General features: G+C 40.6%; 1 long non-coding RNA gene across 3 annotated transcripts; it reads left to right on the forward strand.

The window, feature by feature from the left end:
- Window positions 1–27,037, forward strand: LOC143274362 (uncharacterized). Of its 3 annotated transcripts, XR_013052987.1 has the most exons (6): window positions 1–136; window positions 2,005–2,162; window positions 3,266–3,354; window positions 4,747–4,770; window positions 22,475–22,668; window positions 25,509–27,037. It is a non-coding gene; the product is annotated as an uncharacterized LOC143274362 (long non-coding RNA). The 3 variants fall into 3 exon arrangements; XR_013052988.1 differs by lacking the exon at window positions 4,747–4,770; XR_013052989.1 differs by lacking the exon at window positions 2,005–2,162.

Consider the following 27,037-nt stretch of genomic DNA (forward strand, 5'->3'; position numbering starts at 1 on the left):
ATTTGCAATGCAAAATTACTATGGAGGTCTCCAGGTGAAGATGAGTAAATTAGAGCTTGGAACTTGTGCCTTCTAACTGGCTAGCCTGGAACAGCTTGGACTGGAGTCCCTGAACCAACAAGATAGAGGAACCTAGGTGGGGAACTATCCTCATGATGGACATGCTTTCTCAGGATGACGTGAAAGTAACAGGAGTTTGTGCATGGGTGAATATATTAATGGAAGTGTGTTTGTTACATATGTGTACAAGTTTGAGGTGAAGTTATAAGATAGACATGGAATGTCACAGTGAATGTATGAAAAAGATTGATGATTCACTAAGGATATCTTGTATCAGAACTCTGTAGTTTCCAAGTTTGTTGCTTTACTACAACATGAGCATACTGCATAGCATGAGCACTTCGTCTCCTATGAATACTACAGCTTCATGTAGTTCTCCTTCCTTTCTGCTTTCTGGTAGGCTCAAACTCCAGCCACAATGCACAAACTTTAATATAACCCTCAGGGTTTGTTTATTATTGTTTCTACCATTAATTTTCCCCAAGGTTTCTTGTGAATTTTGCTAAAAGTTCCCATCACTTGGGGACAGCTCCTTGGAGCTGAACTTATAAAGGGGGTCCTGGTTTAAATAAAAGTTCCTATGACCCATCTCTGAGCAAGACTGGTTTAAATCTGGAATTACCCCAAGGATAGCCTTCAGGGTAAACAGCCCTGTGGCTGAAGAGTTCTGGTCTACCTGCATTTTCCTTAGTCTTCTAACAGCATCCTCCAAGTCACTGTGGTCAAGATTACAACTATACATGATAAGAAGATGGTGGGTGTGGGGCTCATAAAGGCTGTAATGCAAGTACTGCCAATTCTAACTGAGGTTGACTGCAAGGATTACCATTTTGGCTTGCCATTTCTTTAGCCAATCCTCAATCCCAATAACTAAAATAAACTTACATTTTTTGTGCCATTAGTTGCGTTTTACCTATGACATCTGCTTTGCTAGGGAAAAGGTTGAAAATAGACCATGTTGCTTTCCCTTAGTCAAGTCAAAGAACATGTTCCTTGACCATATGGTTTAATCTTCAACACCATTGCTAAGCTGCTTTGAGTGAATTGTGGAAGCAAAGAAATTGATGCTCCTCAGTGCTGTGGAACAATCATTTTGTACACTATGAATATGCACTACTCTCATTGGCTAATAAAAGCTGATTGGCAAATAGCCAGGCAAAAGCTATAGAAGGGGTGATCAAACATGAGATGCTGGTAGAAAGAAGGACAGAGTGAGAGAATCAAAAGGAGACTCAGAGAAGCAAGATGAATATGCCATTCTCATAAAGGTTCCGTCACTTGGCAGAGCATAAACAAGGAATATAGTTTAATTTAAAATGTAGGGTCTAGTTAGTAATAAGTCTGAGCTATTAGCCAATCATTTACAATTAATATAAGCCTCTCTGTGGTAATTCAGAAGCAGTTTCTGGGATAAGAAAACTCCACCTAAATATGTTGCTCCAACATTGAGCATGTTCATCCACACAAAACCTGAAAAAGCTTAAAAAGGCAGCTTCACTGGGAGCCTCTTATATCCAGTGATAAGTGATTATTATACACCCGGAGGAGAGGCTAGTGACTCTCATAAGCTTTTTGAGCCTCCTTCTTTCCTCCTGGAATGGGTGTTTCAGCCTGGAAGAAAAAGCTAACCAGTGGTTTTCCATGGGTGCTGTGATCAAAGATTCACAAACTAGGAGCTCAAAACAATTATGTGTCACCTCACACTTTCTGGAAATGAGAAGTTCAAGCTCTATGTGTAGGCTCCATTCTAAGCCTCTGAGACAGGGTCCTTCTTTGCTTCCTCCAGACTCCTTGACTTGTGGAAGCCTCATTCCAATCACTGCTTCCATTTCCCCAGGGCCACCTTCCCTTTTACTCTGTGTCCAAATTTTTCCTCTTTTTATTTTTATTTTTTATGTCTGCGGGTATTTTGTCTGCATATGACTGTGTACTACATGCATGCAGTGACAAGGAGACCAGAAGAGGGCCTCATATCCCCGCTGGAATGGATTACAGATGGATGTTCTGGAATGATAGAGAACTGAAAATGTTTGTCAACTATATGATGTTTCTGTGATTGTTTTGAGTATACATATTCTCATCTAATGAAGATTTTCCTCCAGGTAAATGATTAAGGCAGTACATAACCACTTTTCCTGCCTCTGGGGGCCTGTGATAAATACCAACAGGGCTTAAGTGAGTCTGATACAAAACTACAAAAACACTGAATGACGGGCCTTGTTTGATGGATCCAAAAATTCTGCTCTATGTCCTTTGAAAGGTAGCTTCTTGTGTGAAAGGGGGAAAAAGTACTTTCATCCTTTCTTAAGTGCCTATTTTTCTGATGACCTCTTGTCCTAGACTAATTATAATCACATCTGCATAATTTGTATTTTGAGATAAGATTGTTAAGGGGGTAATCAGAATAAATGGAATTACAGGGGTAGAGTCCTAATTCTATGTAACTTTAACAATGATATCCTTATAAGAAGAGACAGCAGGCTATATGTGATGGTGCATGCCTAAAAACCAGTACCTGGAGGCTACTTCAGGAGAATCTTGGGTTCAAAGCCAGCCTGGAGTATATAGTACAACTCTGTCTCTTAACGAGCAAATACACCCAAAAAGAGATACTGTATAAAGATCTCACTTTTTTTTCCTCACTGGCTCACACTCTTCTGCTCCTTCCATCCCTACATCTTCTTCCCACCACAAATGCACAAGAGATAGGCCATGCCAAGACACACTGTAAAGATAGTTGTCTAAAGCCAAGCAGAGAGTGAATCAGTAGCCCTGTGACTCTTGACATGTGTTTCTAGTCTTCAAGAAAATGTCTGTTATGAAGCTTTCAAGACTGTGACATTCTATTATTGCAATCTGAGATAAAACACCCTGTGATCCCCCGAGCTGTTACTGATGCCTCAGCTAACCCACTTCCTGACTCCAGGGGACCATTCTCCCTTCATTCTCCTGGGATCATGCCAAAGCACAGTTGCTGAGTGGACCATACTTTGTTATAGGCTTGGTAGTATGCTCCTAAGGTGCAATGCAAAGCTGAGAGCAAAATCACAAATTTGATTAGAGACATCCCTTTTCCCAGAGATGAAACTAAGTAGCATACCCAGCACCATGTGGAACATCCTGTTGTCTACATACTGTGATATTTCTTGATCATTTTCTCCCAATATCTGCATTATAACTGACACATTCTTCTACTCTTTCCTAGGCTACCCTTGGAAACTCAATCAATTGGACAGAAAATGCTGCCAGTCTTTACTTTACCCTTATCATGCAAGGTGTATGAGTTGGACTCAGGTAAGGGGGCTTACCTATAACAACAGCAAGGCTTCCAAAGCTGTGTCCCCTCTTTTCTGGTTCCTGGATAGTGCCATTAAGTAATGACAGCAGCTGCAGTTGGCTTTTGTTTTACACACACACACACACACACACACACACACTTTATTTTTTCTTCATACTATGTGCAATTCCTGAACTTGAACGCTTTTCAGTGATTAGGATTCCACTTCATTCCACCTTTGTTGTTCATTTATTTTGAGCTCTGGTGAGTTTAAGTCATTCCCATTTCTCAGTTGATTCATCCACAAAATTCACTTTCAGCCAAAGCAGTGTTGATGAGAGAAGTGTTCATGTTACTCTTTGTAAATCCAATTTCATTTAAGTACACTTCAGGAGACAACCTGTGAAAACATCCCCAAGAAAGAATCCATATAATACATGACTCATCCCTCATGTGACAAATGGTCTGCATGGTATGTTCTCTGGTCTACAAGTTCATAGTTTTGGAGGTCAATCTGTCTCACACAGGTGCTCTGTCTCTGTAAGCAAAGTTAACTCAAGCCAGAGGCTGGGAAAGGCACAGCTATGTCTGGAGGTCAGGAAAATGCTGCCATAACTTACATAACTGAGATGAATACCTCATTCAACTTACTAAGCCTGGAGCATGGTGACTGTTTATACTGGGAAGAACTTAGTCAAAGGAAAAGAGCTTGGGATTTGGAGACTCATAGATTGGAGAATGGTGTTGGTTTATTTTGTGATTTTGTTTTAACTACATGGTTGTTGAAGCTGAGTGATTATGTGGCAATAACTGACCCTTTTAGCAGTGAAATTTCCTTCTGAAAAATAGGAAGACAATATTACTTACATCATTTAAAAAATGCCTGACATGAATGCCTGGATATGACGGTGTCATTACTATTAACAAGATTAAATAATTTCATATATATTATGACCATGGAGGACTTCTTATGCCTCACTCATAATTATGCCAACATCATAAAGCTTTGCCAAAAGAAGAATTGCCTGTGGTCTAAAGATCCTACAGGGCTGACTGATGGACTGTGATCAGTGGAGGATGGGAATCTTGAAGGTCTGAATTCCATATATTTTGCAAGGGCTATCTTTTTAGCTTTCTCAATAGCCATTCATTGCCTACCACTGTGTTTGTCTTGACACCCATCTTTGTGACTATTGGGTAAATAATTTGGGAATATACAAATAAACATTTAGCTTCTACTAACTCAAAGGCTAAGAATGCCATCAATAACATCAAATAATGTCTGGGGCTTATGGTAGAGGCTTTCCCTCTTTGCTATAATCTGTCTACCAGGTCTTTGCACCAATGTATTTTTAAAATATCTAATTTATGACTTTCTTTGTTCTTTTTTTTTTATAAAAATATCACAGAACTGTTGGAACATGGTAATTGGGGTAAGTATATTTTCGGACCATACTCACTCATATTTAGCTCCATAATAACTATGTCGTGTTCTCTTCATGATAAGATGTGTGTCTTGGTGTCAACATCTTATAGCAAAGATCAGCCAAGGGAGTAGAACTCATGTAAGTGAAGCCAGTCTGAGAAATAGCTTCTTAATGTTGTATCTAGAAGACCATTTACCTGTTCATGGTCCAACAGGAAGCCTTCCAAGACCAGAGCCCATGGCTGGAGAAGGCCCAGGACAAGAAAGCAGATATTTTCTTACCCAAATCATGAAATCTGACCCCATCACTACCACCTGAAAGTCCATATAGGAAAACCAACCATGTGTCTTTCCATATTATATTTGTATTTCAGACGTGAGCTGCTTCTCTCTAGTAACTGGTTTGCTAGAAGAGCTTTTATTCCAAGTTGCAAATGAAGCGAGTCCCAAAATCTTAATAAGGATGAATGAATCCAGTGTCTGCCTCAAGGATATCATGAAATAGTGGAATAGACCAGAGTCATACACCAGAAAATAGCCGTAACAATTAAAGCAGTCATACAAACCCACTAAGATGGCTGAGATGGATGGCTATGGGATGGTGTCCTAATATATGAGCAAAACCTTAAAGACAAGATGAGATAGAGAAGATAATAGTCCAAGTATTATGTGCAACTCGAATAGCCATATCATGAAATAAGAGACAGCATCATTATTCTACAAGGAAATAAATGACTTAGAGGTAGGTATTGGGCTAGTTTCAATGGACATTCATCAAAAAGGACAAATTAACTGTGATTCAGCCCAGGTTTGTGTGGTTCTTTTAGGGTAAAAGGGCTTGCCAAAGAAACCAACCTTATCACTGAAACTAAAGCAAGTGAAAGAAACACACTCTGGTCCTAAAACCCAAGCCAGTAAAAGAACCACTTTAGCCCTGAACCTAGAATCTAAGAAACACACCCTGATGCTGAAACCAGAGCCAAAGAAACATACATTGGCCCTAGAACCAGAGTCAGTGAAAGAAATATACCTGGGCCCTGAAATTAGAGCCAAAAGGCAAAAAGGGGTCAGTGAAGGAAACAATTTGTCCTGAAACCAGAGCAAACTCTGCCCCTGACCAACTGAACATGAAACCAACCAATGGCCTGGCCCCGAAACCCAGAGCCAGTAAAACAAACACACCCTGGTCCTGAAACTCAAGTCAGTGAAAAACACTTTAACCCTGAACCCTGAACCTAAGAAACATATGATGACCCTGAAACCAGAGCCAAAGAAACACACTTTGGCCCTAGAACCAGAGCCAGTGCAAGAAATATGCCCTGGCCCTAAAACTAGAGCCAAAGGGCTAAAAAAGGAACAGAGTGAAAGAAGCACAATTTGGCTCTGAAACCAACCCCTTACCAATGAAACTAACCAATCTCTGAGCAGGAAAACTAACCAGTTCCTGAGCAGAAAGTGGAGGACCTCTTCCCCTAAGAAGCCCTATATAAGCCCCTCTGCCTCTTCAGTTGTTGGTTGTTCATTTCCACCCTGGCAGAGGAAGTCACTCTCCTGGACTCCTCTTTCTGAAATAACTCTCTTTCTTAAGAGTTTTGGTTGAAGATCTTTCACTGGTATGGAGCAGAAGAACCTTTGCTGAGATGTTCCCTTAAACTGGCTGAACAGAAAAAAGTAACAACTTTTCACCTGATGGAAAGGAGATTGCTACATTTCTACAGGGGTTTCCACTTAGCTGAGTGAAACAAAAGTAGCATCTTGGGCAAGAGGAGAAGAAGAAATGAATATCTCTGCTAGAACATTTCCTTAGGAGAACCGAGCAGAACTCCACTGTTCCCTGCTCTCTCTAGGAGAGGAGCAGGATTACTACATCCTGCATTCCCTACCACACCCCAGTTTCAGATATAACCTGACTTCCTGAAAAGTCAGGATACCTTTCCCTCTATAGCTGTCACTTTGCAGCTTCAGGTATAGTCTGACTTCCCAACAAGTCAGAGTCCCTTTCCCTCCAGAGCTGTAGTAACACTTGCAGTTCTGATACCCACACTCATGTGTGCAGCCTCTTCAGTACAGATGGAATGGGGGCCTTTGTTATGATCTATGATGCTGTAGTTGAACTAAATGCAGCAATGGATATGGTCCTACATGCTAAACAGTCTCTCATCTGATTTTCTGCATATACTGGACAAAACAACTGTTTTACTGTAGTCATTGAATTTAGAAAAGAACATGGTTCAGAACTAAGCAAGCTAGGTACTGGTCCACTTGGACTACACTCCAAACTTCTGGAAGCCAGGTAACCATCATTGTCTTCCTGAATCCCCCTTTTCACCATGAGAAATTTCGAATACAGCCTCACCATCTTTTCTGAAAAGGCCTGGATGTGCTCTGTGTGAGTCCCAGAGAGGACGAGAGGGTCATGACATCATTTTGATAAATGGTATCTGAAAAGGAGCCTGGACTTGTTACAGAGAAAAGCTGTATCCTGAGTATCCTGTGCTAAGAAATTGCTGCTCATCCTGTGGCCTAAAGTTGGAACAGTCACTGTCTATTTCACTGTTTCATTTTAAAATAAAATACAATTATGCATACATGACAGTGCATCACTCAATGACAGGCCACATTTACAATAGCTGTCCCATAAGATTAAATCACCCAGTGATTTCCTAGCTATTTCGTTGTGTGCAAATATACACTATGATGCCTGAACAATGACAAAATTATCTCCTGACATTTTTCTCAGAACATAACCCATCATTAATTGAACCATAGTTGTGGGGTCTCTTTGACCATCCCCCAAGAAGGTTCAACAATGCCTCAGTAGTTGGTGTTGATTCAAACTTTAGGAGTCTGATGCTGAGTAGTTCATTTTAGGCATATTTATGCACAGCACAATTTGGTGGAAAATTTCTTGGTAATAAGTAACTCAATCTTGTTTGCACAATACATTTTAAAGCATGACTACATAGAGACTCTTTGTAAAGTATATGCAAAACTTTCCATACAAATAGGTTCTATAGATTGACAAGCTAACGATTAGAGTCTGGGGGGAGGATCCAATGTGGTCTAGGCCACACAGATAGCACAAAGGTCACTGTTTGGAAGGAGACTGGTGGAAGATCCACCTCAACTCCCCTCCCCTATCTCTTTCCCTAAACCTGCCCCTTCAAAGCCCGCCAAACACAGCTCCTCCCCCAGAGAGTCTCAAGACCACTTTCACAGTGTATATAAGCTGCATCCCAGAATGCAGCTTTTGCAATTTGGTATGATTTGGTTTAATTTGGATTGCTGCATTGGCACAGAGGCTTATCTGGATGCAAAAGACTTAACAGTCACTAGGCTATTAACCACATCTGCTCCCAGCCTTCTGAGTGGATAACAGGCTATGCATTCTTCCTTTTGAAGGGACAACCCTGTTTGTTTAACATTCGTGGTTCCCCTAATGCTCATCTGGGAGCACAAGGACTTCTGTGCCTCCCACACATTAATGTAATAATATGAGTGGAATACTGAACATAAATTGCATACAGGCTAGGAGTGTGGCTCAGTGTTCACATGCATATCTAACCTGCATGAGGCCCTGGGTTTGTTTCCAGCTCCTTAAAGACAAACCAGAAAACCAGGAGAAATTTCCAGCAGAACTCAGTCTCTTCTCTTTCAATGACTCCCTTACTGAGATGATCCAAAGAATCAAGTAATAGCTCATCCTATTATTTAATCTGATTTTCTTGGCAAAGGCTGAGTGACATATGCAGGATTGGTCCAGGGAGTCAAAGCTGCTGCAAAGCCAAAATGAAGACATGAACAAGGGGGAAGAAAATTCAAGAAAGCAAACAATTAAGATGTTGCAACTCTTGATCTAGATTTGTTTCATTACTGTAGAGCCCACAAATAGACATGAAGCAGTCTTCATGATCACCTGAATTTGATATGATAATAATTCATTAACTCTTCTCCCAAAACATTGGTGTCATGCTCAGTTGCCTCCCTGTCAGACTGGTTTGGCCTGAGTTTCCTTGAAGTCAGATTTAGAGGAGCCAGATTTAGATTAGCCAGACCCTAATCGTGGGCAATATCTCTATAATGTGCCTGCAAGGGGATAGAAATTCACACTAGAATACTAAAATGGAGGGGAGAGACAAAGCAGGGATGTGTTATTGAGAAAGGCTGCAACATGGGGCAGCTAGTGCTCTATCTGAAGGATGACTATCCATGGAGCCTTGGAAAATACCCACCCAGAAGATGAGATGTCAGAGTATCTGTCTATTGATCTCTGTTCTCCAACAGTCAGAAGTGGCCCCATAATCTTTGATTCCTCTCAATTTGCTAGGTTGTGTATGTGAAACTGTAGCTTAGAGTTAGGGTGGAAATCTCACTTCAGCCACAATAGGAATCCCAAGGGAGGAATCCAGAGGCATATAATGGTAGATGCAAAGAAGTTAACTGTCACAACAGTCTTAGGCTTATGTAGAACCAGTCACCCTAGAAGCAGGAGAAAAATTGAGGCTCATATGAACAAGCTGTAAAATGGTATGCACTTAGTGTCTGATACAGTCCACCCTCTGGATAATTCATCCTTCTTGCAGCCCACATTAACCCCTGTTCATCATGTTGTACCAATAACAGAGGCAGGTCTGTATTCTATACATGCTTAAAGCTACAGTTACTGAAGGAAGTCTTAATCCCAAGTACTACAACATGCCTTGAGCCATAAAGGAACTTGTCGTTTTTCTCCACTGACTGTATTGTCCCTTACTCTCCACCAGTCTCTTTGCTGCTGAAGGTCACAGGCTTCATGGAGTCACCAGTGTAGGACTTGGCTTCCTTGATAAAATGTTGTTGATGGACTGCCTTTGACTTTTCACTACAGATACCAGCAAGGAAGCACAAAATGAGACATCAGAGAATTCTGTGGACCCCAGAGACTATTTCCCTGATTCTATTGTACAACTTCCTTTGCCTATTGATCTCTGTGCCTGAGAAGCCCAAAACAAAAAGTTTCTGTCTTTCTTCAGGTTTACTTAGAGGCAGAAGTTGAACCGATTTGTATTCAAGTAGTTAGCTGGGAATAGAATTCACTAAGAGCCCTCATGGAGGACAGACATAGGTAGAATTGGGTAGAGAAAGTACCAACTTAGAGGCTCCAGAGCTATACAGGATGTCTTTGAGCCCTGAGGCTGAAATAACTCTTCATATTGACTTCAGCTTAACAAAATAACATTTTATTCATTTTTAAATGTTATTTATTCTTTGATAATTGCACACATTATATTTTTATCTCATTCTACCACCTTTCCCAACTTCTCTCAGTTCCTCCCCACCTCTGTTTTATATTTATCTACTACCCCTGAGCATAAGGCCTGCCCTGGAGTGTGGTCAATATACCCAGTGTCACTCACCTGAAGAAAACGGATTCTCCCTATTCCAGAAGCTATCAGTTTTGAGTAGTTTCTTGGCTAGGGACAGGACTCTGTGCCTACTCTCCTTCCTCAATACTGGGTCTTATCTAGATTGAATTTTTATAGATCCTTTGAGTCCTGCCACAGTCTCTGTAAACTCATATGTGCATCTGCCCTATATTTCTGGAAAATACTGTCTCCTTGAAGTCACCCACCACCTCTGGCTCCTACCATTTTTCCCCATCCTCATCCACACAGATCCTGAGACTTGAGGGGAGAGGTTTGATAAAGACATCTCATTTAGGACTGAATACTTCAGAATTTCTGACTTTCTACACATTATCCAGTTATGGGTCTCTGTGTTAATTATCATCCACCGATAAAAGAAGTTTCTCTGATGAGGCCCGAGCACTGCATTGATCTGTGGGTTTAACAATATGTCATCAGGAGTTGTTTTATTGCTATGTTCCTTTACTACAAAAAAGTAGTAGGACCCTAGAGATTATTTCCAGGATTCCGTTATACAGCTTCCTTTGCCTATTGACCTATATGACTGAGAAGCCAAGGCAAAATGTTTCTGTCTTCCTTACAGTTTGCTTAGAGGCAGAAGTTGAAAATCTTTGTGTTCAGGAAGTTTGCTGGGAATAGCATTCAGGAAGAGCCCTTATGAGGAACAAAGATAGATAGGATTAGGCCTATGACCTATCTTGTCTCAGGTTCTTGACCTTATTAACAATGTCTGATATGGGTTTCATTTCATGGAACAGGCCTTAAGTCTGATCAAAAGGTGGTTAGTTAGCCCCTAACATTCTTGCCATTATTGTACTAATGGGCATATATTTCTGGCAGGCCATTATTGTGGCTTACAGATTCATAGTTGAGTGAAAGTGATTATTACTTTTCTCTTCAAGTTGAATGTACCTTCTAACACTATGAATGCTAATTAGTAAAAGTGAAGCTTTCAGTTGAATACCAGCTACATCTGTGTTCTATGCCATAAGTATGTGGTGCCTTCAGCCATAGGATCTTCCCATCAAATTGTGAAGGGTAACCAACAGCATTGGTAATAGCCTGAAATATTTTGAAATTTTATGGGATCCTGTTGCCCAATAACTCAAAACAATGTAACCTATTTTGGTTACAGGGGGTTTTATTTGGTAGCATGTGATATCTAGTTTGTGTATCCCCTCCCACTCCTATTGTATGGTAACTCCATTTAAATTCCTTTTATATATGCATATCTTTAGGAAGTTTCTACATAGTAGATTCCCATATGGCTTTTCAGAGGCCTTTAGTGCTAGTTATCCCTACTCTACCTTGCCCTCCCACCCTCTACTCCATTTAAGCGTCCTTTTTATTTTCCCCCTTGATCAGATGTTAGATGTGAGACATCTCCTGGGAAGAGTAATCACTTGAAGGAAACAGCTCTATTTAGCTAAGAACAATACCTGAGGATGATGCTTGTAAGCTATCAGCAGCTCTTGGGATCCTTCTCTTGGCTCTGAAGTAGAGCTGAGTAATGCCCAACAGCATCCACAAAGTAAGCCTTACGTTTAGTGAAACCCTTCTCTTTCCTGTTAAAAGCATTCCTCTAGTGAGATCACCTTCAGTTCAGCAGAATCTAAGGATTAGAGGAAGTGATAGAGTCTACAAATGCCCTAAAGAGTTGTGTAAAAGTATAAAATGCTATATCCATCTTACAGCTCTTAGACCTATGTATTCCAGAGACTGGGGACAAACAGACAAACTATGTATCATATGCTGTTCAAATAATATACAATAAAGCTCCTAGAATCCAAATAAGACCTACCACATGCTTCATTGGGCCCTTGTGGTGATATTTTATTTGTGCTTTAATAAAGTTTGTCTGGAGATCAGAAGAAATAGCAAGTCATTTTAAGTAAACATAGAAGTCAGGCAGTGGTAGCCCACACCCTTAATCTGATCACTTAACAGACAGGGTCTCTGTGTGTTCAAGGCCATACTAGGGAACAGAGCCAAGCGTGGTGACACATGCCTTTAATCCCAGTACCAATCATAGAGACCTGGAGGTCTGTACAGACAGGCAGTACAAGGAAGTGAGGTAGCTGGGCTAAGATAAACTGAGAGGGCAGAACAGCAAGGCAATAAAGCATGGGTAAATAGAAAGTTGTAGCATTTAGAAGCTGCAGAGCTGGTGAGGTAAGGTTGGCTGGTGGCTATTCCTATTTCCCTGATCTCTAAGGCTTTCACTTTGCTAGGGAACCATGCTCTGGAAAGCCATTGACATTATTTTCTGCTGTGACATGCGTTGGTTTTGCAAGAGCAGCTGTAGCGATTGGCACTTCCTCCTCTTCAGGTACAACTGGCATGATATATTTATTGTAACAAACCAGCATAGTGTTAAGAAGATTAGTCAAATGATCTCTGACTCTGCAAACTAAATTATGAGAGTTAAAAGCTCTGAGGCAATATAGTAAGAGTATGTTGCCAATCTCATGTAAAAGAGAACTGCCTTTGACCTTGTTTACTGATAGATGTTGATAAAAATGCAACAGACCACTGAGCATGACAAGTACTAGAGACCATGAGAATCATTCTGCCAAAGGTTTTACTTCTGCCTGAGGAGGGCAGCTATAACAATTATTTCATTACATCTTAAATCAGATATATTTTTATTATTATCCCGAGTGTGTGTGTGTGTGTGTGTGTGTGTGTGTGTGTGTGTGTGTGTGTGTATTAAATCTAGTGAGTCCATTTAGTGTTACTCCAAATACAAGTGTGGAAGAATAGTCACTTGAAATTGGAATTTAAGGTATTATCCCAGTAGTATAATAAAATCATCTCCTAATACTCTGTCAAGTTGAACCTAGTTCATAAATAAGCACTCCAGATAAATGAACTCTCCTTTCTACTCTTATGTTCCACCCACTTGTTTTTATTTAATTTTTTGAGATTATAATATGATTACATCATTTCACCCTTCACTTTCCTCCCTCCAAACCTTCCAATATACTGACAGCATGAGAAATAGTCTTCCCCAAGACAGAGCATACCTATTGGTTATTTACCTTTGTTTTTGATATTTAAGAATTCCCACTTTTTGCCAATATGTGTCACTAGGAAATTCATTTACTTTACTGTATCATCACTTTTATTTTGAAGCAACACTTAATTGTGTTACATTGAGTCATGACAATACTTATCATCTGGAGACAATGGGAATGGAGTGTCAAGTAAATTCATATTGTAAGACACTTGCCATAGGCTAGACCCTTTCAGAAGAACCACCCTTGGAGAGCCTTCTCTTCAATCATAATTGAAAAAGGTTAGGGTACACCAAGTATTCTGAGAAATCTGGAAGATTCATACTATTAGGCATTCCCTTTAAATATCTTCACCCACTTCTGTTTCTTTAAGGACCCATATTTAAGCATGAAAGTTCTGTCATGGGTAGATATCTGTAGCTCTGATTCTTTCTCAAGATTGTCGGTGCATTGGTCCACATGGGTGGAGGGAGCGCAAGTGGGGAACAGGGTTTGGATGGCTGTGGGTGTGATGGAGAAAGCCCTCTGGGAGATGACTTTGGTGAGTTAGCTCAACTTTATTCCAGAGTATAAAGAATATTTAGGATTGGAGAGCCTGAAGTTAACCCATAATTTGCTTTAAATGACACGGTCCTATCATAAGGCTTTATATGTTGCAGCCAAGTCCTATAGCAAAGCTCCTAGCACAGTCTTAGTTACCATATATGCAAGAGGGAAGGCTTCCAGCAGGAAACTGTGTCAAGGGTCACCCTGGAGATAAATCAGGCATCCAGGCTTACAGACAGTTTTCAGATCACGTCAGTCCTCTGGGCTCAGGGACATTCATCAAATAAAAACAGGTAGAGAGTGGGAAGTCTCACTGTGGGGAAGCAAGTTCCATGTTGCCAAGCTTTGGAAAAAAGCTGTCAGACCATGATAGACTACTACCTCTGACCAGTAAGGCCATCCAACAGATATCTAAGTCTCTTTGGTGATCCTGTCACTGTTACAATTAGAACCTGTGCATGAATTTCAGAGATGAAAGGTCTTGATTTTGGACAAACACCTATGAAAGGAAGGAGCAAAGATTGACAGAAGGGAAACTGTGATGCATAGCTGACATGACCTCAGCTAATATGGCTAGAAAATCTCCATCTAACCATTAAAGTTATATCCAATAGGCTGAAATATCCGAGTCCTTATATGTTTGCCCAACTCAGGCTCCTTACATGAGCACTGAGCAAGAAGAATTTGTTTGTTTGTATTTCTGGCTTCGCTTTCACAGCTGAAGCAAACCATATGAAGTCTTGATAGCTGGGGGGTCATCTGAAGTTTGCATTTCTTAAAGCTGATAAATGTATCTCTAGGTTTCCTACAAGGATATCCTAAGATAAACACATAGAGTACCTCTGACTTCCATAGCTTCCATACAACATACCTCTGGTTGATAATCAGCTATCTGGAATGTGGTGTTTACTTCTCTTCAAAGATTTTTGAAGCAGTTTTAAAGGCCAAGTAAGTTCATACTATTCAGCTGCTCAGGCACTATGTAAACCACTTCTCCACCATCCAATTCACCTCCAAATGAAGGTGTTAGTGATTTGATGTTCCTGTTAGCAGATGACATGACAACCTCAATAGCAGTTAATTCCTTGTCGATTATTGTCAAAAGCCCATCTTAAGGCTCTGTTTTCTTCCTCCAAATGAATGCTGAGACAGAGATTTATATCAGTATATTTATTTGGAATAGTGTTCTAGCCAACAGAAATACAATATGGAAAGCCTGAAAAATGGTAAAAACAAAATGCCCTTTTGAAAAGATTATTATTGATGACCTGTGATATGAGCCATTGAATAAAATAATAAAATGTGTCCTAGAATTTTCACCTGCAAGATGAAAGAAGGAACTGTTCATACATCTTTTGACTTCTGCCTGCCATTGAGTGAGGGTGGCTTCATTTGATGCTCACACTTCCAGCATGTGTATTTCAGAGAAACAAACATATCCTACCTAGTGTATCACAGAAGTTCCTGCAGCTGTAATTAAGAGGCACCAAGCATAGTCCCAAGGAAAGTGAAAAAGGTCTAGCTCTTCCTGCAAGAAGGGATAAAATCCTTCATGTGTAGGGAGTGGCAGGATGGTGTGAAGTGTGTATAAAAGGCATTCTACATACATGATAGCAAGAGAAGTGGACTTCTTAAAAATAATGTAAAACAAACCCTTTGTTAGGTCTCAAATGCTGGATAAATGGATACCTGGGGTGTCAATTAACATATAAAAGAAGATCTGCTGGGCGGTGGTGGCGCAGGCCTGGGGAGGCAGAGCCAGGCAGATCTCTGTGAGTTCGAGGCCAGCCTGGGCTACCAAGTGAGTTCCAGGAAAGGTGCAAAGCTACACAGAGAAACCCTGTCTTGAAAAACAAAAACAAAAACAAAAAAAAAAATCTGTCTACCAGGTTCTCTCAACATCCCTTAATCTCTACCTGCTACAAAGCCCTCTTAGCTCTCATACCCTGCCCCCTATCCTAAACTCTCCAGCCCAGGTATCAGGGTGGGCTTCCCTTCACTCAGCTCCTCTGGCCCCTATATAATTCAGTCTTTTTGGCTATGCCAGCTTTTTGGCCAGTCTGTTGGCCCAGGCTGCCCGTCTTGGTCAGCAGCTCTTCCCCCAGGGTCATTTTCACTCTGGACTCTCTCATATATCCCTGCCTCTGACTATGTTCTCCCTTTTATCTACAGTAAACATTCTCCCCAACCATACCTAGGTGCAGTCATATCCTTTCTATTTTGGTTCTGTTTTACATTCATCTGGTGCTGAAGCCCAGGAGTAGCATAAATGAGTTTCCTCCAAAGGAAACTGCTCTGAACCAAGCTGCTGGTTTGACTCTCCTAATGTATGTATGGATCATTTGCTTTGGCTGACTCCTGCCATCATCAAATTTGAACCTAAATTCTACAGTCTGCTTCCTCGGCTACTTCTCCTCTTCACATGCTCTAACCACTCTTCTCTGTGTTTCCCATAAGTGTTTCTCTGGCTCCTAGAAACTTCTACACCCTCCCAAAGCACTGACCTGGGCACTCAACTCTCACCATTTGGTTCTGGTCTGCTACACTCATCAGGGTATCTCTAATTAAAGACACTTACTGTCTCCTTTTCCCCCTGCTCTCTCACATCTCTCTACCAGATAAATGTCACCCCAAGCTGCCTGCTTTGTCTACTATTACTACAAAAGCCACACCAACACCAACACTGGTGTGCCAATAAACTCCTCTTACCCTCACTTAGCTCCAATCAGAAGGTCAGGGGACACCTTTTGTCTGTGATTTGGCATAATCTCTTTGACAAGCTTCCAATTCTGCTTCGGAACAGCCCAGATAGAAATTCTTGTCACAGTGATACTTTATCCACTTAGTTACTTTCTCTCACCACTATGACCCCACCTGCAATCCAGCAGCTTCCTTAAGCCCATCCAAGCCTATGTGACCCTGTTCTCTTCTTTCTCAGCTACTACTCACAGTCCCACAGCCTTTGCTTTCAGCTCCCTCCTAAAGTTTCCCACCCCACTCAGATTGGCCTATTCTATCTCTTCCTTAAACACTCCTAGGCCTTTCCTCTCTTGGGCTGAGCTTCCCCTGCAGCTTCTCCAAGTCAGAGCCATCTGGGCTACTATGTGCTCTCACTCAGCTCCCTCCTAGAGCTTGTATAAATTCCTTCCAGTGGAGTTTTGTTTTGTAATCCTCTCTCCTCCTTAGATTACCAACAGCTTTGCCTCAGTATAGATCAATGGCCAAAAATTGACACATTTGATTTCAAAATTTTCGCAAATCATAACAGCTGCCACTGTATAAATAAATGATCCCCAAATCTCTTATATCCAAACTTTCTCTGTTCTACACTTCCTGTACTTCCCACTCTTAAAATCTTTAATCTCTACTCTGTGCTCTACTCTCAAAAAAAAAAAATCTCTTAAGACTATGCTGTAAACTCTATCTCAGGATTTAAAACTTCATTTGGGTGTAGTTAAAGAATCTATAAAATCTATAACAAGTGTTAGCTTGAAACTTTTAACAAAAAGTTGATAGTTAAATCTATACTTACGTACATAATATTAACTTACTATGACATATTATATGTTATTCAACTCTTATTTAAAATACATGTTTATAAATAGCAATCAAGTGGCTCTCCTCCATTTTGGCTGATGATCTCACCAAGATGAATGCAATCACATGACTGGAAGCCATCTTTACTAAAATTAAAGTGTTCATGACGTCTAATTTCACCACCATCTGAATATCACCACATGGTATAAATACAACACTAATAAATCTTCTCAGTCCTACTGAGCCCTTAGTTTATAATTATATGTCTTTTTAGACTAAGGAAACAACAACAGATTCCAAAAATACTTTGGATTGGTATGGATTTTTGAATGATGATAAAATTTTAGATTATAAAGGTCTACTCAGGTTAACAAATGCTGACTTAGAATTTATGTCTAGCTATTTATGTCTTTGCTAACTGCTCAAGACAAGCTTTCTAGAAAATTGAGATAAGTAATAACATGTTTAATAAATAAGGTATATGTGGTGGTTTGTATGTAATTGCTCCCATAATCTCATAGAAAATGGCAATATTAGGAGGTGTGGCTTTGTTGGAATGAGTATGAATGGCCTTATTGGAGGAATTGTGTTACTGTAGGAGTAGGCATTGAGGTTTCCTGTTGTGGAATATTAGTTGAAGATGTGTTACATTTGTTTATGCTGTGGAATATTTGTTTAATGATGCAAAGATGTGTTGTATTCTTTTATGTTGCATTTGTTTAACTGTGTGAAGCTGTGTTACTTTACCTGCCTAAGACACCTGATTGGCCTAAAAAAGAGCTGAATAGCCAATAGACAGGCAGGAGAAAGGATAGGCAGGGCTGGTGTGTAGAAAGAACAAAAAGGAAGAGATGAGAAGAGGGGGGAGTGAGAAAAAGAGGAGAGATTATGCCAGGTGCCAGCCATCCAGCCACACTACCAGCCATGGGATAAGAAGCAAAGAAAGAAGTATAGAATAGAGAAAGGCAAAAGCCCAGAGGTAAAAGATAGACAGGATAATTTAGGTTAAGAAAAGCTGCCTAGAAACAATCTGGACATTCATAAGAAATAATAAGTCTCCATGTATTTATTTGGGATCTGGGTAGCAGGTCTTCAAAGAGCAAAGAGTAAAAAAAACAACAACTATACTTTCCTATACAAAAGATACCTAATGTCTCAGTCGACTTCCTATGGCGTACATACCAAAATGTAGCCAGTACCACATCTGCCCTCATGCTGCTATGCTCCCCATCATGATTATAATGGACTGAGCTTCTGGAACTATTTGTGAAATACCACAATTAAATGTTAACTTTTTAAGAGTTGCTGTGCATGATGTCTTTTCACAGCAATAGAAACCCTAACTAAGACAGAAGTTGGTACCAGGGACTGGGGTATTGTACTAGGCTGAACCAGTTTTGTTTGGAGGAATTTAAACTTTGATACTTTGAGTTATGAACATAGTGAAATGCTTTAAGTGTTGCTTAATAGGCCATACTAGTAGAAGCATGGAAGACAGATGTACAAAGAATTATTTGAACTGTCAGGGGCTCACTCAAGAGATCCAGAGGAAAAAGATTTTGGTATGTTGGCTGGAGAATTTTAATGTTGCCTAGAGATTGTTCTTGTGATAACTTGGTGAAGTAAATGGCTGCCTTTTGCCCTTGTCTGAAGAGTCTGCCTGAGGCTACAGTGAAGGATTTTAGATGAATTCCATTGACAGAAGAAATTTCAAAATAGCCTTGTATAGACACTTTTGTATGGTTACTAGTGATAACTCTAGTGAAGATTCATAATGAAAAGGAACAAGCTGAGCTGGGTAAATTAAAAAAAATATATAATTTTTGAGGCAGAAAAGAGTACCAGGAAGTAGAATCAAGATAAATCCTGTGTTCAAGGCAAAAAACAGATTAAGAAATTAAGTAAAGGGAGTGGTAACCTACTCTGGAACAATCACTGTACATTGCAAATATGTGCTACTCTCATTGGTTAATAAAAGAGTCAACTGGCTAATATCTGTACAGGTAGAGGTTAGGCAGGACTTATAGACAAAAAGAGAGCACAAGGAAGAAAAAGGGAGGAATCTCAGGAGTCTCAAGGAAATGAGAGAAGCAAAATGAACTTGCCTTGTTGAAAAAAGTTACTGCCATATGAGAAGCATAGATAAAATATATGGGTTAGTTTAAAATGTAAGAGCGTATTAATAACAAGCCTGAGCTATTGGCAAAGCATTTATAATCAATAATAAATCTCTGTGTGGTTATTTGAGAACTGGCTGGCAGGACAGAAAAGTCTGCCTACATTGACCTCAGGGAAAGATCCCACCCAGCTAAGTTTCCAACTTGTATAAAGGAATTAAAGAAATGCTTAGAGCAGCATGTGGTGGTACATGACTTTATTCCCACTGCTCTGGAGGCAGAGACTGGCAGATCTCTGAATTTGAAGACAACCTGGTCTACAGAGCAAGTTTCAGAACAGTCAAGCTTAGGTAGTGAAAGACAGAAAACTGATAAAGATGTAATTGGATGAGGGGACCGTGTTCCAGTCCCAGCAAGCAGCAGAACTTGGCAGCTTTGGCCATATACTTCTGGGTTTAGAGTTAAGGATAGAAGAAAGGAGTTATGGAATAAAACTGCTGAGGACAAGTATGTACCAGAGGTGTCTCTGAGTGGAGGCCTAGTAGAAAGGTCAAGGTAATTTCATGAAGGTGTGACGTTGAAGCCTAGATTGCCTTGGAAAACTCAAGATATCAGAAATGCCAGAGTGATGGAATATCTGCCAAGGAGAGCTGCTAATAGAGAGTGGAAACAGTCCAAGAGAAAGAAGTGTGTTTCACTCAACAAAGATGAATAGAATTGGAGATCTAAAGATTGTTTCAACATCAGACATGAAGATGCAGAGTTTGTAGTTTGTGCAGCTGGTTTTTAGTCTTGCTTGATCCAATATTTCCTCACTATGCTGCCTTCCCTATGTTTTGGAATGATAATGTATATCCTGTGCCATTATGTTTTGGAAGTATGTGAACTGTTCTTTATTTTGATTTTATAGGGGACTACAGTTAAGAGATTGCATGAGTCTCAGAAGAGACTTTGAACTTTGGATTTTCAAACATTTTTGAAACTGTTATAGAGAATGGGGACTTTTGAAGTTGGACTAAGTGCATATAGCATTATTATATTGTTACAAGCTTATGGGGGCAAAGGAATGGATATGGTAGTTTAAATGTAATTGACCTCCATAATCTCATAGGGATTGGCACTGTTAGAAGGCGTGGCTTTGTTTAGAGTGGGTATGGCCTTGTTTGAAGAAGTATATCACAGTGGGGGGTGGGTTTTGAGGTTTCCTATGCTCAGGATACCACCCAGGGTCTCAGTTGACTTCCTGTGCTATGCATATTAAAACGTAGCCAGCACAACATCTGCCTAAATGCTACCATGCTCTCTGTCATGATGATAATGGACTGAGCCTCTGACAGTATAAACAAGATACCCCAATTAAGTGTTAGCACAGCCATGGTGTCTTTTCATAACAATAGAAACCCTAACTAAGACAGTATATTGGGTAAATTATATTTATAAATTCCTAAGGTTGACTCAGATTAAAATTAATATCCATCTACCTTCTTTGTCTTTACTTTTTTTTTTTTTTTTTTTTTTTTTGGTTTTTCGAGACAGGGTTTCTCTGTGTAGCTTTGCGCCTTTCCTGGGACTCACTTGGTAGTCCAGGCTGGCCTCGAACTCACAGAGATCCACCTGGCTCTGCCTCCCGAGTGCTGGGATTAAAGGCGTGCGCCACCACCGCCCGGCTGTCTTTACTTTTTTGTTAAGCCTTAGTTATTTGGATAAGCCAAGTCATACAAAAAACTGTGATATTCTATCATGATGCACTATAAAAGTATCAGAAAAGCTCCCAGTCTCTCTATGAATTGTATTTATGGTTTAAAGCTTACTATAGTTATGATTTAATCTTTTATTTTGATGCTAAAGAATCTTCAATTAAATCCTCAACTCAATTTTTAAAGCTTAAACTTAACAGAGATAAAACTGTTAAATCCTAATCTTATAAAGCTAACTTGTAAACTGTTATAAAATTCACATAGTGACAAGCTTTGTTTAGTCCCCCTGTATGTGGTCTCAAGATTAAGTCTAAAATAAGGTATATTTAATAGACAGATGATCCCCAAATTCTTCAGAGATTTGCTAACTATGGCATCTAAAATGTTTGATGAAAAGGTTTCCCATAATAGATATGCCTCTTCCTAATGAAACACTTTAGCCTCCAAAGAAGATAGATGGGGCACAATGACTCCACTTGAATTGTGGTAATACTAACCACCAGGAAAAACTGCCAGATGCCTTGTCTGCTGCCAGGGCCCTACCCAGGCTATAGATTCTTTGGGGTTGATGGCCCTATTCTGCCTGATCAAAGTAAGGTTGTCCCAAAAGTTCATTCTCCACAGGAAAATCTTTCAGATTTGGGTCTGGCAGCCAAAGGCCAGTACTGCTCTATGTAACAGCTAAAGGTTAAATGCTGTCCTGACAGCTAAAGACCTATGACCACTGCCCCCAACAAAGCCATTGAGACTACTTGAGCCTAGGGCAAACCAACTAGGTGGTGAGTCTCTGTCATCTTGATTGATACAAATGCCATTTGAACTATACCTGCTCCTATAATTTATCCTTCTCAGATCTCTGATGCTATTGACTGACTAACTGTAGCTTTGTCAGTTTAACATCAAATGTACTAGCTCCTCCCACAAGGTTACAGTTGCCATCTCAGTTCTCTTCATATGTAAAAACCAGGATAAATTCACAGATGCTTTTATCTCAAAATTATTTTTAGGTCCCCAAGCTTGATTTACTATGACTCAAAGACATGAGTCTACTGCCTTTTCTACAATGTGAATTTCAGTACAGATTACAAACGGTAGTAACGTTAACATATCTAAAACTTTTATCTCTTTTTACAAACTTTAAAAATAATCATGTAAGCTTCACGGAATTGATTTTAATCCATCCACTTCTCCCAGGTTAAAAGGACTCCAGATAAGTACTTCTAAATTTCCCCAACCTACCTATTACTGAAGGTGGGATCTATCTCTCTCCCCCGTCTTGGGACTCCACTCCCCCAACTGCCAGGATTATAGTCCTGGAAGTTCAAGTGTATACCCAATATAACAATTCTTCCCTAAACTTCTTTTGTCCCTAATATATATCTGTCCCAACAGATTTCCAATTAACTAAAGACTACAAACTTCTCCAAACTCACCAGCCCTAAGTACTTCTGACAGAATTTCCAACCAGCCTGAGCCTCTGCATCCTAGATGACTCCAACCTGGGTAGTCCCATGTGGTCCAGCCTCACAGACTCTTCTAAAGTGACCTGTGCTTCCCTCTTCAAGATGATCCTGCAAAGCTGGGCAGTAAGTGAAACAACCTGCTCCTCACAGCCTTGGCCAGCATTCAAGCTTTCTTAGTCCTCCCAAATGACAGTGCAATGTCAGCAGAAAGCAGTCGGAAAAGTATATTTCCCCGTATCATTTATTATCAGCAAAAAGGCTGGGATGTTAAGTCTCAAACCCAGGACAAATAGTTGAGATGCCCATAAACATATCAAACTGGATCTGTTCACCAGTTCCTTTCAACATTGGTCAGTCTCTACCTGTTAAGTGTTCTCATGGCTGGCATATAACACCCCAGTCCTGAACTCTCTAGCCCAAATATTGGGCTGAGATTCCCTCCCCCAGCTCTCCTGGTCCCTATGTAACTCAGTTGTTTTGGCTATACCAGTCTCTCAGCCAGTCTCTTGGACCAAGCCGCCCCTCTTGTTCAGCAGCAGCTCCTCTCTTCTCCCCTACCCCCAGCCCCCTCCATCCTCTCTCTCCCTTCTCTTCACATGGCCCAGCTCAGGGTCATGTTCACTCTAGACTCTTCCAGATGTCCCTGCCTCTATGTTCTTCCTTTTATCTAAGATAAACCTTCTCCCCCACCATACCTAGGAGCATTCATGTCCATCCTTTTTTATTTCTTTTTTTCATTCACTTTTCCTCCTTTAATTTGTTTTTGTGTTATGCTTGGTTACAGCAGTAATGAAGATTACTTCCCAACAAAGTATTCTTTGCAGAGGGAAATGAAATTATTTCTTCTTCAGCTCCATGGAGTTTCAGGAGGATAACAGCAACTAGAGGGAGAATGGGGCATGGCTCATTCAGTGATCTTCTCTGACTAGTGAACAAAATTGTGGGGCAAGCTTGAGCAAGTGGCCTGTGAGTGCTGACACAGAGGTGCTTCAAGAGCCTGCAGAAAAGAGGTTTCAGCAACTATGACACACAGAATAGAGGTTAGCCTTAGTGACAAAGTAGATGAAGGGCTTCCTGATGAGATGGAGTTGGAGAAGGAAGTAGAGACTTGGATGGGTTCTGGAGGTGGGGAATGAGTTGAAAGGACAGTAACAATCCAGATTTTGACAAGTGTATGTGTGTGTCGGGGGCGGGGGGGGGGTGGTTGTAAATGTTACCATTTGGGTGTCTGGGAAAATCTCTGGTCAGCCCAACCAGCTATAGGGAAATCTGGCCTTTGTAAACAGAGAACCAGGCAGCAGGCAGTAAAGAGGGAGTGGTGTTTGGTGAGAGATTGGTGTGATTTGGGGATGCATTGTGATTTAAGAAACAAAGCTGAAGTGCTTTCTAATGGGTTTTCTGTCCCCCAATAATAGATTTATCCACCGATGCAGTAAGCAAGATCAAGCTGAATTGAAAAAGGGTAACAAGAGGTTTATTTGAGCAAAGCAAACCCTGGGCAGGTTCTCCAGTCCAAGAGATTGAGACCAGAGAAGCCTCATGACTGAACTAAAGCAGGGAGACTATATAGGTTGTAGGCCAAGAGTGATTACTTGTTAGCCACAAGCTGAGTTTGTGCCCAAGTATGGTCAAAAGCTGAATACTTAGGTGGGGACTTGGGCTGCTGGCAGTAGCAGGGGATGAAGTTGTAATAGTCACCAAGAACGCAGAACTGGACTTTTTGGTACCTTTTCATTGCTGGAGATTATCTGAGTGTGGGATTTAGAGAGAAAAATATAGGAATGAGGCTTTCCGGTTCAAGCAGGAGTGAACTGAAGGTTCCAACCAAACACTTTCTGGTGAACCCCAAGTACCACATACAAAGGCACAAAGCCTTCCTTCCTTCAGCATCATCCATAATGTTATAATCTCAGAACACTTCCACGTGTTTCAATCCTGGCCCAGGTACTAATGAGCTTGGGATCCAAGTTCTTAAAATAAGAAAAATCTCCAATATGATTTGCACTTCTCTTAATAAGGTTTTCATGTCTTCCTTTGATTTTCCCCTATTCCTGCCTTTGAAACTGAGCTGCTCCTGGCTCTAGTAGAACTCAGATAAAGGAACACTTTGATATTCAGCAGATGGAAGGAAAGGCCCATTTATTTGTTTACTTTTTCATGGGAGCTGCATGCTTGCTTTATCTTGTGAAATCAATGACAACTTACAGGAAGCCAAAGCCTCCTGGATGGTAATGGTCTCTTAGAGGCACCAGTGATAAGCTGTTGCATTTTGCTTAAGGGAAACTGTAAATTATCCTGGCAAGGCTGAACCAGTGACTATAAGAAAGGAATGTTAATGTCTCTAGCTCCCTATAAAAGGGTAGGCGTTAACACCTCACTAGGGGGCCTAAGCAGAAGTGGAGACTGTCACTGGTCACCAAGCAGCCTATATGTGGAACTATATATTTGTTCTTCTGTTCCTTCCATGGATCCCTGGAACCAAATTTCTCCTGACCACCAAGGAATGCTCCTACCATGTATTTTGCTAATGGAAAAAAAAATGTTAATAAGATCCTAGCACTCTAGAAAGTTCATGTGCCAAGCAGGAGGGCAGGGTATGAAGACTTGGTGTGTTCATTAATGACTGCATTCTCCTTTCTTACACTCACACTGCATCCTTCCCATCCCATCCCTTCCACCATACCTTTCCATTTTCTTCATCTCTAAGCTTCTCAAACCCTCCTCCTTCTCCTTTTATTTTATTTGAAATCACTTTCAGCAGGATATTATAGAAAAGGAAGACACTTGCATGCTTTTTTGACAATTGAAACATTTACTCTATTTTCTTCTATTGATATTTCTTATCTTCATAGAAAAAATTCTCACTCTGAAATTCAGTGCAGGTTCATGGCTTGAGAATAATGTTAAGGACCATACTGGAGTCCTGGAAATCCTATTTCAAAATCCCAATGTTCATTTTCCAGAAAGAAGAGAGACATGGAGGTGACCTCATATCCTGGATGGTTGTGAGAACTCTGGCCAAAGTCCAAATGTGTTGTCAGCCTGGCTTCTTTCAGAAGGTGAAAAAAGAAGGAAAACTCATAGCTGCAGCTTGGGTACTATAGGCAAGGAAATTGAAGCTGTTGTGCATGGTCAGGGTCACCATGCTCATGGATAAGTAACCTTGTAGAACATGGATGTTCTAGGTTGCTCATGCTGCACATTCACTTTCAGGTGAAGTCAGTACAATAAGGAAGAGCTGGAAACTTGCCCAACCATTGAATGATGGCAGGCTAGGTGTTAGCTGTACTTTGTATTCTGGCTCCTACTTGAGGGTCTTTAGAGATCCTTTGCACATGGTAGTTGTAGTTGGGGGAGCTACATAATATGAGGTAAACTCTCCCTATAATCATCCAAGATGGCAGATGATGTCAAGTAAGTTTATGGACTGCAAACAATTTCTGAGTTGTGTTAGCCACCACTTGTCTCTTCCTTCTGGCATCTAGCATGTTGGGCTGAGGCTTTTCCTAAAGGTTAGCCTGAGAGTCTCTTCTATAGAGCCTTTTCTATAGTCAGCTGTATGTTCTTTAAAAACAAGGATTTCTAGGCTATTTCTAAGGCCTCCTGAATTAGACTTCCTGTAGAATAGGACAGAGGGAGCCCGAGAATGATTTGTGCAGATGCTCAAGTTCAGACAACATTGCCCCAGATAGAAATTCTAGCAAAGAAACCATAGTTCTGCATTGTCTGATATTGTTTTCAAGTACTTGGCACAGAGCCTGGTACAGGCAAGATAACTCATAAATGTTTGAGGAGTGACAAATATGTGGCTGCAGATTTCCCAAGATGCACTGATGTAAGCTTTTCTCTGTGTATTATTTTTCCTTTGCCTTTCCTCATATATGGGCACAGCAGGTTCTTTCTTTGTTGTCTTAAAGACAATGGAAGATCTATCACAGCCTAGTTGGCAAGATTTCACCACCTTTTTTTCAAGTCCCTAAGGAGATGAGTGTGATATCAGTAGAGACTTTGAAGAGGGGAATGCAAATAAGGAAAGCAGAGACAGGGAATGATTTTTCCAAGATGAGAGTGAGGCTCTTGATATAAAGAAATGAGGAGAAATTTGTGGCTTTCAGAATTTTTAAGTTTTTTGTGGCTGCAGAAGGGCCAGTCTTAAACAGTTGTGATAGGAGCCATAAGCCTAAGTGACCCTTGACACACATGCTGCCATATTTGGACTTCTCCCCTCTTTTTCTAGATGTAGGCCTTGCTTAAGTCTCCATAGCACCAGAACCTCTTCTCAGAAATATCAGAACCTCTTCTCAGTAATCAGGTGACCACACTGAGGTTAGGCAGTTAGGCATGAATAGATAATCCCCATAGCAACATACCCTGTTGGCTGAACAACCCATGATTAAAATCCCCTCCCTGCTTGCACTCCCCCTTGCCCCCACCTATATATGTCTTAAGAGGAAAATAAAATTTTGGAGCTTGATTATGTTGTGCCTAGATC

Source organism: Peromyscus maniculatus, chromosome 1 (genome assembly GCF_049852395.1).
Source record: "Peromyscus maniculatus bairdii isolate BWxNUB_F1_BW_parent chromosome 1, HU_Pman_BW_mat_3.1, whole genome shotgun sequence".
NCBI lineage: Eukaryota > Metazoa > Chordata > Mammalia > Rodentia > Cricetidae > Peromyscus > Peromyscus maniculatus.